Source organism: Pinus tabuliformis, chromosome 3_1 (assembly GCF_031772625.1).
Source record: "Pinus tabuliformis cultivar Carrire ecotype Pingquan chromosome 3_1, CPIR1, whole genome shotgun sequence".
In the NCBI taxonomy this organism is placed as follows: Eukaryota; Viridiplantae; Streptophyta; class Pinopsida; order Pinales; family Pinaceae; genus Pinus; species Pinus tabuliformis.
Window position 1 is genome coordinate 110,721,284 of NC_142301.1, and position 12,974 is coordinate 110,734,257.

Genomic DNA, 12,974 nt, shown 5'->3' on the forward strand with positions numbered 1-12,974 from the left:
GGCAAATGATACATGGGATCTTGTTCCTCTACCAAAGGGACAAAAACTTGTAAGATGCAAATTGGTTTACAGAACCAGATGGGAAAGTTTATAAACATAAAGCTCGTCTTGTTGCTAAGGGTTTTTCACAAGTTAAAGGCATTTACTATACTGAAACCTTCTCCCCTGTTGCCAAAATGAACTCTATCCGCCTTGTTCTTTCCCTTGCTGCTTCTTTCAAATGGGAAGTCCATCAGATGGATGTTAAATCCGCCTTCTTGCATGGGGACTTGCATGAAGAAATATATATGGAACAACCTATTGGCTTTATACAAACAGACTCTAGCCTTGTATGTCGGCTTAAGAAATCCCTTTATGGTCTCAAGCAAGCTCCTCGAGCTTGGTATGCCAAAATGTATAACTTTCTTTTATAATCCGGCTTCTCTAGGTGTCATTCTAACAATACTGTCTACACCAAGAAAGTGGGCAAGTCTCTTATCATTCTTGTTCTTTATGTTGATGATCTTATCCTGACTGGTAGTGATCCAAACCTTATAAACCATGTGAAGTCTAGCCTTAAAAGGAAGTTTGAAATGATAGACTTAGGACACATACATTATTTTCTCGATCTTCAAGTCTTGCAATCCAAGGAAGGTATTTCCCTTTCTCAGTCCAAGTATGCCTGTGATATTCTACGCCATTTTCACATGGAAGACTGTAAGCCAGCCCCTTCTCCCTTTCAGTCTGGAGTCAAACTTTTAGTCACTTGTACTTCTCCTGAAGTTGATGCAACCTTATACCATCAACTTGTAGGAAGACTTTTGTATCTAACCCATACTCGTCCTGACCTTTCCTTTGCTGTTGGCCTTGTTGCTCGGTTTATGCAAAACCCACATGAAAATCATTGGAAAGCAGCTAAAATAATACTTCATTATGTTCAAGGTACAGTTCAGTTTGGGATTCATTACAGCCGAAGCAGCTCCTCTATTGGTTGGTTTCACTGATTCCGATTGGGCTGGTGACCCTGATGATTGGAAGTCTACTGCAGGTTATGTGTCCACTCTTGGTTCAGGACCTATTACATGGGCTTGCAAGAAACAAGGTGCCATTTCTCTTTCTTCAGCAGAAGCAGAGTATCGTGGTGCCGTAGAAGCTAGTAAGGAAGCCTTGTGGCTTCGTCAGATCCTGTCAGAGTTTGGCTTTCAGCAGCAGCATCCGGCTACACTTTGGTGTGATAATCAAAGTGCCATTCAGATATGCAAAGATCCAGTCCAACATTAGCGCAGCAAACACATTGAACTACACATGCACTTCCTCAGAAAGCTCATTCATGACCATGTTCTTGAAGTGCAATATTGTTCAACAAATGATCAAGTTGCAGACATCTTCACAAAGGCTCTCACAGAGGCGAAGTTCACTAAACTTCGATTTATGGTTGGAGTTTAGGAAGTTTGTCACTAAGGGGGGATAGGCTCTAATGCCTCCTTCCTTCTCCTATTGTGTCATATTTGTAAATCCTTCAATCCTATCCCAAGTTGTTCTTAAGGGGGGATGTTAGGATATTTCGACACATAGGAAATAGTTAAGTACAACTTGGTCTAGTATAGAGTTAGGTATAGAGTTAGGTAAAGTGTGTTTCTTTACTATGTGAATTTTGTAACTTACAATCCGACGGTCACGATATGTAGTGATCGAATGGTTAATTCTCTCCTCAGTATTACCGACACTTGATCCGTGGCTTAACACCTGGTTGGTCCATGATCTCTATTTAAAGAGCATGGAGGGTCATTTGTAGGGTAATCCGTCTATGAGAGAAGCATATGTAAATTTTCATTCTTTTATTAATAAATTGCTTGAAGTGGCCGCGTTGGCTCAGGCCGTGGACTGTTTCCCTCTTTTAGGGTTTTAACCACGTCAAAATACTGGTGTATTGATCTGTGATCTGTTTGTGAGCGATGTCCTTTGGTGTTCTGTCTGAGGAACTTACCCTGTAAATTCCTACAAAAAACTTGTCAAAATTTCTTGGCCATGCACCATCAGTCATGATTTTTCATGCTAAATCTAAAAATATAATTTTTTTGCAATTTAGAGCACCCTAGCATAAGCGCGCACCACGTGCGCGACGCACTGGGCTTGAGGCGCGGCGCATAGAGCCTGTGTGTAGTGCGTTTTGCAGGAGACTTTTGGAGGCCTTCCTGGTGTCCAAATTGGGAACAGGATAGCACGTTGGAAAGGTATTTGAATCTAATTTCCAACCCAACTATAATGTTTCAATTTGGAGTTCATTTTCCCTATCAAAAATCAAATCTCACAAGACTGTTCGAAATGTGCCAAATGAGGCTGCCTCAAGGCAAAGTGTTGTTGCAATCAACTTTTGAAGGTGTTCCTCAACTCCAAATTGAGCTCATGATAGCTCATTGGAAATATATTTGTGTCTAGTTATCATTTTATTCATCAATAAAGTCATTTTGCTAGCCAGGCTAGGATAAAAATTGATTTTCCCAAGGTCACTGTAGAGGTGCATCAATTCTCCTGAGGCAATTGTATTTTTGACATTTCTCTAAAACCATGACACCTGTGTAAAAAGTGAAGGAGTTTTTTATTCCTTGGATTATTTTGGACAAGAACCTCTCTCAGTTGTCCCAAATTCATCTTTTATTTCTCAGAAAAATCATTGGAGTTAACATATCCCGATGTGTGGAACACGATATTTGTCGAAATGAAGCGAAATGAAGGGGGATAAGCGGCTTCTAAATTCTTAAGAAAATTTTTCAAAGTAGGGAGGGATGTTAAGAAGTAGGGGAAAGTGGAATTTTAAATATTGAGTGAGGGGAAGGGGCCCAAAAAGGCAAAACATAGGTCCAATCTGGAAAATTTCCAGGTTGTGGCAAGAAACTAGGGTTTATGCGAAAATGAGGAATTTGGGGGACCTCAGTGATGGGAAGTGTTTGATAAGGTACTTTAAGGATAGGGGAAGGTGTATGAACATTAGGATACAAGTTTTGCTGATGATTTGATCGTCTAAGAGAAATTGCCTTTAAAACCCTAGGAGAGGGAAATGACCTTACCTAGGCGTAACTGAAGCATGAACAAGGTGTAAAATGACCCAGTGGAACTTGACATGAGAATGAAAACCCTCTGAATGATGGTACACTTAGCTGAATGGTGACATGGACCGACATTTGGACAACTTTGACAGGAATAAAAGAAAACCCTAGATCTAATGCCTAGTGACCAAATTTTGCTTGAATACTTACTGAAATGACAAAATTTGACCTTGACACTCTAGGACCACTTTGTAAGAGCATATTTGATCACTGGAGGAAGTCTGTAAAGACTGACACTAACATTGGCTCCAATGGGGATGGTAGCTCCAACTCCTTGGAGGTGCCAAGAACTGTAGATCTTTGGGTGAGCAGACAGTGCCTTTATCCATTGGGCTATGGAGTCAAAACATGGAAACTGGCATTATGCAGATGGACTCCGACTGAAGACTCAAATTGAAAACCATAATAAAACCAGACATGACTAAATCCTAACTAAGAAACTGGAAAGATGCTCATATTTGAGCTTATTCAGCAAACCTACCCTAATTACTCTTTCCACCACCCGATCAAGTGAGATGGAACAGCCAATGCAACCAGGTAAGTATCATGGCTGATATTTGATTTCTTCCCAAATGCTTTCTGATGCGCAGGAAAAGGGAAGAATCGAAAGGCAACTCCCATGGAAACTTGGAATCAAGTTCACTGCTGACAAACTTGCAAAGCATGAATTGGCTGGATGACTTCAAGAATACTGCAAAAGGATCTTCATAAGCATCGCCATTGATTTCCATTAACACATTACTGTTCTAGTCCAAGTAATCTTCATAGCTGGATATTAAAATTTTCCTCACATCTGTGTTGTCTTTCTTTGGTGATAGCAGTAGGCTATCAAAAGGATCCTGAATTTCGTGAAGAACCAAACTCTGTTGCTGATTCCAAAAAGAACCAAAGCCTCCTTTATCAATCTCCTCATATGACTGCAAACTTTGATCTGAGCTTTGTAATGAAAATTCCATTAAACAAGACAATGACGGTGGCCTTGGAATCATATTATTATCAACATTCTCTTTTGTCACATGGCTGGCTAATGGAGAAGAATTTTTACAGCAAACAGAATCTAACACTTGAGCAAAAGGATCATCATAAACTTGAGTGGACTACTACGATGTATCTATTGAAACTGTATGACATCCTATTGGAAGTTCATCTTTTTATTTAGAGATATTACGAAGATTCTGCCTTATAAACTGAAATATTTCGAAACAAAATGGTATAGAATCCTCTTGCATCATTAGGTCATGTACTTCGGCTGCCACACCTTCATCTGTAATCTAACCTTCAATTGTGTTTGATGGCTGTGAATCTGGTGCTAGAGAGGGTTTTATATCCAAAATTATTTCGTCAATCATTTCAGGGGAAGATTTCTTATTAACAACTTGCTCAAGAATTTCACCATCTGTCTCATCCTCAATATTAGAACTGAGAGATTGTTGATTTCCTATAGGCTACTCATTTGAAGATTTACTATGCAATTTACCTCTCAAAAACTGAAATGATTCAAAACAGAAAGGTAAGGAATCTTCTTGTATCATTTGATCGCATGTGCCAGCTTCCATGTCCTCATCCGCAACTTGACAACTAATGGAATTTGGGGGCTGGAAATCTGAATATGAGAAGTCTGGCACTGAGTTTTCATCGCCCTCAAGAGGCTCCAAATCAAGACTAGTCGACAGCTGATTTTTGATTGCACGGAAATTGTCTCTGATGAACTGACATGAATCAAAGCAAAAAGGTAAAGATCCTTCACCTACTTCCCAATTTGCTGCACTTTCCTCGTCATTGTCATAGCTGATATGTATTGGTTGGTCACTGTACTCGAGCTACTGTAAGTGAACTTCCTCATCCCACAAACTGGCTGCTGGTTTGTCTGCAAGATTAGCTTCTGTTTGGAGAACATAATCATCATCATCATATTGATCAAACTGAGGCAAATCGTCAGTATAAAACACATCATCAAGCATACATGTCATATCAACACGTCTTTCTTCCTCAAGATGATCTACAAAACAATCCTTATGACAACTGAGATAAGAAACAATATGTTTTGGATCAACCACTTGTTCATGAACGTCATTTTCATTTTTTGCAGTCATTTTCCGCACCATCTCTTCTAATGCACTCACCAAAATGTCAAGCTTTTCCTTTGAAGGTGTAGTTTTCTCTGGAAAAATGTTTTTCATCTCTTCTTCTTTCAACCTTGCCCTTCTGATCAGTAAATGAGCCTCTACATTTACTGCATTGTTCTGCATCTCTTCAAGTGTTGCAACATTCTTTTCTCTCAGCTAAAACTTCATTTCCGGATCAAAGGCACCCAAGTAGTGCAAGAGAGAAGATCTAGGAGGGGGTCTTATATCAACCGGAATTGAATAATAAACTTGATTAAATCTGGATGAAAACTATTGTACTATCTCCCCTGGTAGTCTTTTCAGCTAATTATACTCTTCTACGATAAGGAAAAGGTTCTATCTGATCCTCCACTTGTCAAGAAAAACTTTGATGAACTGCTATAAATCTGTGATGCTCGCATCAGGCAGGGCTTTGAACCAACTCTTGACTTTGCCTCACAAAGAAAGAGCAAAAATCCTTATACTGACATCTTCTTCATCAATTTCAAAAAGGTCTAGAAAACTCTCAACATTTTGCACATGTTGCTCAGCATTGACATTCTTACATTCACTGTCAAATCTTGGCAAGTATAGATCATAGATTTTGGGGAAAGCATGAAGAACAGAAGGTAAAACAAGAGGTTTATACCTATCTAGGATTATAACAGCTTTAGGAATATATACAAGATCTATAGGATCAGTTTTGTTTTCTTTAGGCTCATCACTTTGCAGAGAATCATCATAAGATGTAGGAAAATTAAGGAGGCCAGGATCAAAGGGAAATTTAGTATTTATGCTTTTTGAATGGGTCGATTGAAGATTTTGATCACCTTTATCATACAACAAGTTCTAAAAAACTTTCAGGACAACTTCAAGAACAACAAAGAAGTAATTCACAAGAAAGCAGAGTAGGTCCTGAATACCATTCCACTTTGGATACCCGAACTTTGTGTAAGATCCTTCCATTTTCGTAGAGAAAGAGTCAGTCCTCCAGTGGAGTCACCATGAAGCACCGACTGCTGGATTCTTCAGTGAATGGAGTCACCAGGTGAATGATTTCAGCCGTCTTCTGTCTGATCGTTGTCCACCATCAACCATCAGATCTGAACTTGAGATATGTACTGGGGCAAGACAATCTACAAGTAAACCATTTTCATCCCCAGTATGGTCGCCACTATGTTAGCACCCAAATCTACCTTAGGCTAAAGGAAGGCAAAATTCAAGGTCACCACAAACCACACTCAGTCTGGTAGCTAGCCCTCCTAGAATAGGAGAGGGCTCTCTCTGGGTCACGCTGAGTGAAGAATAAGCAAATAGGGTCTAAGATGACTCAAAAATGAATACTAATTTTAGGCTAGGTAAATAAATATGATGGAGGTATTTTGATGAATGACTGTGTTTTCTGGGATGTGTGGGGTCAAGGAACAACATGAGTAGAGAATTTAACTCAAAGACGCAGATTATTTCGTGAGGCAAGACAGGCGGAAAGTCTAGCAATTAGATTTGAAATAATATGAAGTGGAGAGATTGTTTAAGAGTGTGAAAAGGGCATAAATACATGAATCCTTTACAATAGAAGAAAACATAGAACGTGAAAACTATCCCAAGGCAGAGCAGTACATTGAATTCTACCTTTTCTTACTTAGAAAACTTTCACTTGAAACGAATTTGAATGAAAATATGAAACATAACGAAATACATATGAAACATAAAGAAAATGCATTTGCTAAACTCACGCCACATGAATCTCATGACCAGAGCTGCAATGTTTTATTAATTCTCTGTCGAAATGTATAGTTAGTGACTGGGTTTCTCTCCCACAGTTTCCCAGAAATTCCAACCAAAAAACAAAATGACTCTCAATACAATAAATAATCTTTTCCATGAGAAAGTTGATCAACCCAGGAAATGAAGAGCCAACAATCAGTAGTTACATTTAATTTTCTATGAGGACCAATTAGAAAAAAGCAAACATGAGCGTAGATTTTTTGGGTGGCCGTTCGCCTTCATTTGTCCACTTGGATAGAAGCCAAAAATGTTTTTTAAACTTTTCCTTTGATGTTGGGAAACATTTATTGTAAATGAGTGGGCCCACTTGGAGAAAATTGCGAATCTAAATTTCGCAGAGCGGAAGTGATTTTGCCCTTTGGGTCTCTGTGCGCCGCGCCAAAAATGGTATGAATTGTGCCACTTTGAAGCTCGTTTTGAGGAACTTTCTGAAGTATAAATTGAGCCCAAGTGTGCTTGCTGGAAAGCCCTGCCTGTCTGCTTTCCAACCCAAGTGGAATTTCTAAATTTGGATGCCATTTGCCCCTCCAAAACTGCAATCTCCCAAGGCTGCTTCCTGTGTGTCAAAATAGGGGCAGAGAAGTCATTTTTTGGGGTGTTTTTGACCTCTCGAGGACTCAAAATTGGCCCAAACTTCTTGGCCATGCACCAAAAGTCATGATTTTCCATGGAAAATCCAAAATTGTAAACGTTTTGTCATTTGGAGCTCCCTAGTGAAAGCGCGCACTAGGTGGTGTGGCGCACAGGGGAAAAAAACCTGTTTTTTGTACACAAAATTTCAAAATTTCAAAATGTGCTCCAAATTTCTTGAAATTTGGGCTGTACCTTCTCTATCACATTTCGTGCTAGACCAAAGAAGCCTTGGCCAATATTCGGAGCCGATCTTGCTCTTTTTTCCTCTTTTGTCTTTTTGTCACCTTGCTCAATTTCGCCTTTAGGCTCCTGATTCTCGCTTTGGAGCTCATGTTTCGGGCCATGTAATGGTGAGTCATGCACCTCAGCATTGCTTTTTCCCTCTTAGCCTTCTCCAACAGCTGCTCCAAGTGAATGTTCACTTTCTCTAAAACATACTCCCGGTCCTCATCTCTTTGCTCCTATAGGTCTACCTCGTGCTGCCACGATGTGTTGCTGGTTTTCCTTGCTCAGTTGCAACTCTATCTCAGCTTGCCGCTCCTCAAGTTGTTTGTTCCTCTGCTCCAGGTATTTCATATTCCATTTGGCTCTCCAATATTAGGCATGCTGGTAGCTAATGAAATAGAGTCCGATGTAAGTGTGAAAGTAACACCGGCCAAAGTAACTTGAGCACCATGCAAATGTAGAACAAATAGGCGAGCCAACTCATGGTGGAATTGAACATTTGCAACATTTTCACAAAACTCATAGCATGACTGAAATCGAAAAGAAGAGACGGCAAAAGGGCAATCCTGCAATTCTGTGAGGGTAGTCGGTTCTTCTCTAACATGTCTGCTACTTTTGTGAGGCCTCCGGGGTGCACGTTCTTCCATGGGTGGGCCACTATTTGTTTGCTCCTCATAATCGGATGAATGATCAGATGACATAATTGATGCTATGAAAACTGCTTGGAGAAATGAATGTTGGTCGCAAGACTGTTTGGACTGTTGTTGTAATATGTTTGAAATTGCTGTGCTGTAATGCAATATAGTTGGATTTCTGGAAAATCCACGCAAGGAATGAGCAAATTGGTGAAAATAGGGAGTCGTTTTAATCATCATTAATGAACTGAAGCTGAAGAGCCAACTGTTTGCCAGCGTTGCATTTTCCACCCAAACGACCGATGGAGAGGTCTGGGGACTCAAAACTTGCCCAAATTTCTTGGCCATGCACCATCAGTCATGATTTTTCATGCCAAATCCAAAAATATATTTTTTTTTCAATTTAGAGCTCCCTAGCATAAGCGCGCGCCACGTGCGCGGCGCATAGGGAAGTGGCGCGACGCACTGGGCTTGAGGCGCGGCGCATAGAGCCTGTGCATAACGCTTTTTTCAGGAGACTTTTGGAGGCCTTCCCGGTGTCCAAATTGGGCGTAGGATAACTCGTTGGAAAGGTATTTAAGTCTACTTTCTAACCAAACCATAATTTTGCAATTTGAAGTTCATTTTCCATATCAAAAATCAAATCTCCCAAGACTGGTCAAAATGTGCCAAATGAGGCTGCCTCAAGGCAGAGTGCTGTTGCAGTCAACTTTTGAAGGTGTTCCTCAACTCCAAATTGAGCTCATGATAGACAATTGGAAATATATTTGTGTCCATTTAGCATTTTACTCATCAAAAAAGTCATTTGTCTAACCAAGATAGGAGAAAAATTGATTTTCCCAAGGTCACTTCAGAGGTGCATCAATTCTCCCGAGGCAATTGTATTTTTGATATTTCTCTAAAACCATGACACCTGTGTAAAAATTGAAGGAGGTTTTTCTTCCTTGGCTTATTTTGGACAAAAAACTCTCTCATTTTTCCCATATTCATCTTTTATTTCTCATAAACATCATTCGAGTAAAACCTATCCCGATGTGTGGATCAAAAGATTTGTCGAAATGAAGTGAAATGAAGGGGATAAGTGGCTTCTAAATTCTTGGGAAAATTATTGGAAGTAGGGAGGGATGTTAAGAAGTAGGGCAAAGTGGAATTTCAAATATTGAGTGAGGGGAAGGGATCCAAAAAGGAAAAACACAGGTCCAACCTAGAAAATTGCCACGTTGTAGCAAGAAACTAGGGTTTGTGCGAAAATGAGGAATTTGGGGGATCTCAGTGATGGGAAATGTTTTATAAGGTACTTTAAGGATAGGGGAAGGTGTATGAACATTAGGATACAAGTTTTGCCAATGATTTGACCGTCCAAGAGAAATTTCCTTCAAATCCCTAGGAGAGGGAAATGACCTTACCTAGGCGCAACTGAAGCATGAACAAGGTGTAAAATGACCCAATGGAACTTGACATGATAATGAAAACCCTATGAATGATGGTACACTCAGTGGAACAGTAACATGGACCGACATTTGGAAAAATTTGACAGGAATAAAAGCAAACCCTAGATCTAATGCCTAGTGACCAAATTTTGCTTGAAGACTTACTGAAATGACAAAATTTGACCTTGACACTCTGAGACCACTTTGTAAGAGAATTTTTTATCATTGGAGGAAGGCTGCAAAGACTGACACTAATAGAAGGCCCCAGGCTGCCCGAAGTAACCAGCAGAACCAGCTAAACCAAAAGGCAAGCCTTGTGATCCAACGAAATTTAGAGTTTGACCAATTCCAGCCGCAAACCCTCCATAACCGGCAAAGTTTCCTCCTAAAGGATTATAAGGAGTTGATAACCCCTGATACGGATTCCAAGCCGAAGCTAAGGGAGGAATACTTTGAAACAAACTAACTGTGGAGTACGGCCGATTCCCTTGTTGGCCAAAAAACAGATTCACAGTTCCTGCGACACTAACCCCAGGATTAGTCCAACCTTGGAAAGGATTGCTGCTTTGTCCTATAGAAGAAAAAGACATGGATCCTATTGTCAGGTTGGAATGTGTTATATGACCACTTCTGAAAGGAAAACCCTGGAATGAAGCTGATCCACCCATCATGGACGTGGCGGCACTAAACGGAACTAATGGAATACCCTTTCAATGGGTGCCAAATGGGAAGAATCCAAAACTAAAAGCATTGGTTTGGGAATTTCCCCTCGTGAACGGAATGGAGGTGGACCCAACTAAATATGTGCTAGCAAAATATCCAAACAAAGAAGTAGAGGAGATGGAAATCATTCCTCCCCCTTGTACCGATGTTAGAGTCTGCATAGTTGTAGCACTTGTAGTAGAAGCCATGCTTCCAGTAGTGGCCATCGACGGTAAGCACATAATGTCACCTGGACTTGACGGTCTATGCGTCGGAGTCCCAACGTATTGTAATACTTCCAGATGGATAGATGGTAGGGGAGAATTCGGAGCCGCTAATGACTCTGAGAGTTCTTCTACCTCTATGTTATTCTCTATTTGAAAGAGAACTCGATAAAGAACTGGAGTGTTCCTCTCTTGTTCTGCGGAAGTGCCAAGCCTTGCTTGAACACTAATGCCCCCGAGAGGAGGATCAATCCTCGATGCGTCAACTGCTGTGGAACGAAACCCACCAACAATATTACCTCTGCGCCTTCTAGGAGAAGGCTCTAAACTTGGTGGTGAAAGACCACGAAGTCTTCAAGACCGTCTAGGTGATCGGTCAGCCACTTTGAATTTTTTGTTAAGATCTAACTAAAGACTCAAAAATTGAAAGCTAGGCCAACTAAGAGCACAGATCACACACTATAAAGTCCCTAAAGATATCAGCCAGTCAAACAACTTCCAAGTATTTTCGCTCCGGGTGATTAGGACCGAACACCAAAATACAAGAAATTGAATTAAGGAGCCTTCCGAAGATAGTCTGGGATGATGAGAGCCCAGTCCTATCAGCGAAGGTAACAGAGGAGGTTACCCTGACCTCCTAACAACAACCTGCGCCGGTGCAAGCCCCCAAGCTTCCCAAGGGTGCCCTCCAATAGTATTGTTGAGAGTGATGCAACGTTGACCTCAGGTGCCATGGGATTTCCCTCCACAGCCACCTGTGTAGATCCCTAAGAGTAGCAACTATGGATACCAACTCATTGCAGAAGCTAGGCGGAACAGTCATGAGGTAAGTTCAGAAAAGTAGGAGAGGGGGTATCTCTCTTCCCTGTCTTCACAGACCGTCGTGCTTAAATCACAAATCCGGAGCTTTCCTGGTCTTCCTAACGCTATTGGATTTTCACTCACTATTCAGACTCCTATGTTTGACAGTTTAAATGGCCTTGGAGAGTTAACTCTCCACTCGCCTAATCCAAGGCCCTAAAATCCTAAAACTTGTTGGTGTATCTAACTTGATAAAAAAAAGTTGTTGTCAATTTTAATTAGCGCTTGATTTTAAAATAGGTTGTTCTTTAAGTCACGGGATAAATGGAAGTGAAAGTAGTGGTGTTTTGATGCAAAATAAATTAATAAAAACCAAACTACATGCAAATGCACTTGTTTTCGCTTTTCGATGAAAAGAAATTTCTACAAGGTTCAGAGGAACTTCTAATAAAACAAAATTTTCTTTTCCTTTCTTTAATTCACGCTTCACATTCACAAAAGTTAACAAAGCTATGGATGCCTAAAAAGATATGCAAATCTATCCTAATGCAACAAGTATATGCTGATGCAAGACTCAAAACTACTCTAAAATCAAGAAATGAAAGTTGCTTGCTTATCAATTTTTATTTTTCCACTTAAAATGTTTAGATGGAATATGAGATGCTACCATTCATTTCATCTAAACACTAAAAACAAGTTTCAAGACAAACAAAAATGCACTTTCATTGACTAAAAGGAAACCAAATCAAAACAAAGTTCAAGAAAGCAAAACCAAGTTTTTCAAAAAGTTTTCTTCAAAAGCAACAACAAAGATGTCTTTTCAAAAATTCTCTCAACAAGACTGAAACTTTGTGATTGAAGAATAGGCAACAAACACTTTTGCAAGTTGACACCACACAATGGATGAAAACTCAACAAAAAGAAATGTGTTTAAAGATGCTCTTAACAATCAAAAGCAACAATGAAAGCTTTGGCAACAAAGACCAAAAAGATCAAAAAGACAAATTTTCAAGAAAGCGTCAATCAACAACTTTCATGAAACAAAAAGTGGATGGTCACAAAAAGCGGTTTTGTCAAGCAAACAAAAAGTCACCAAAAACAAGATTTAACACAAAGATTGAGATCAATCTTACCGCCCTGATGAATCAGAGCAGCCAAGATTCCCAGCAAGAAATCTTGCGTGCTTAAGCAAAAACGATGACGCTTGCAACAACAAAAACAAGACCAACACTTCTTACAATCAGAGAGAATTTGGAACAAGATGCTTGCTGTAAAACTAACAACTGATACTGGAAAGTGACTATTTAAGACTAAATCAAACCATCAGATAGACCTTCAGAGACAA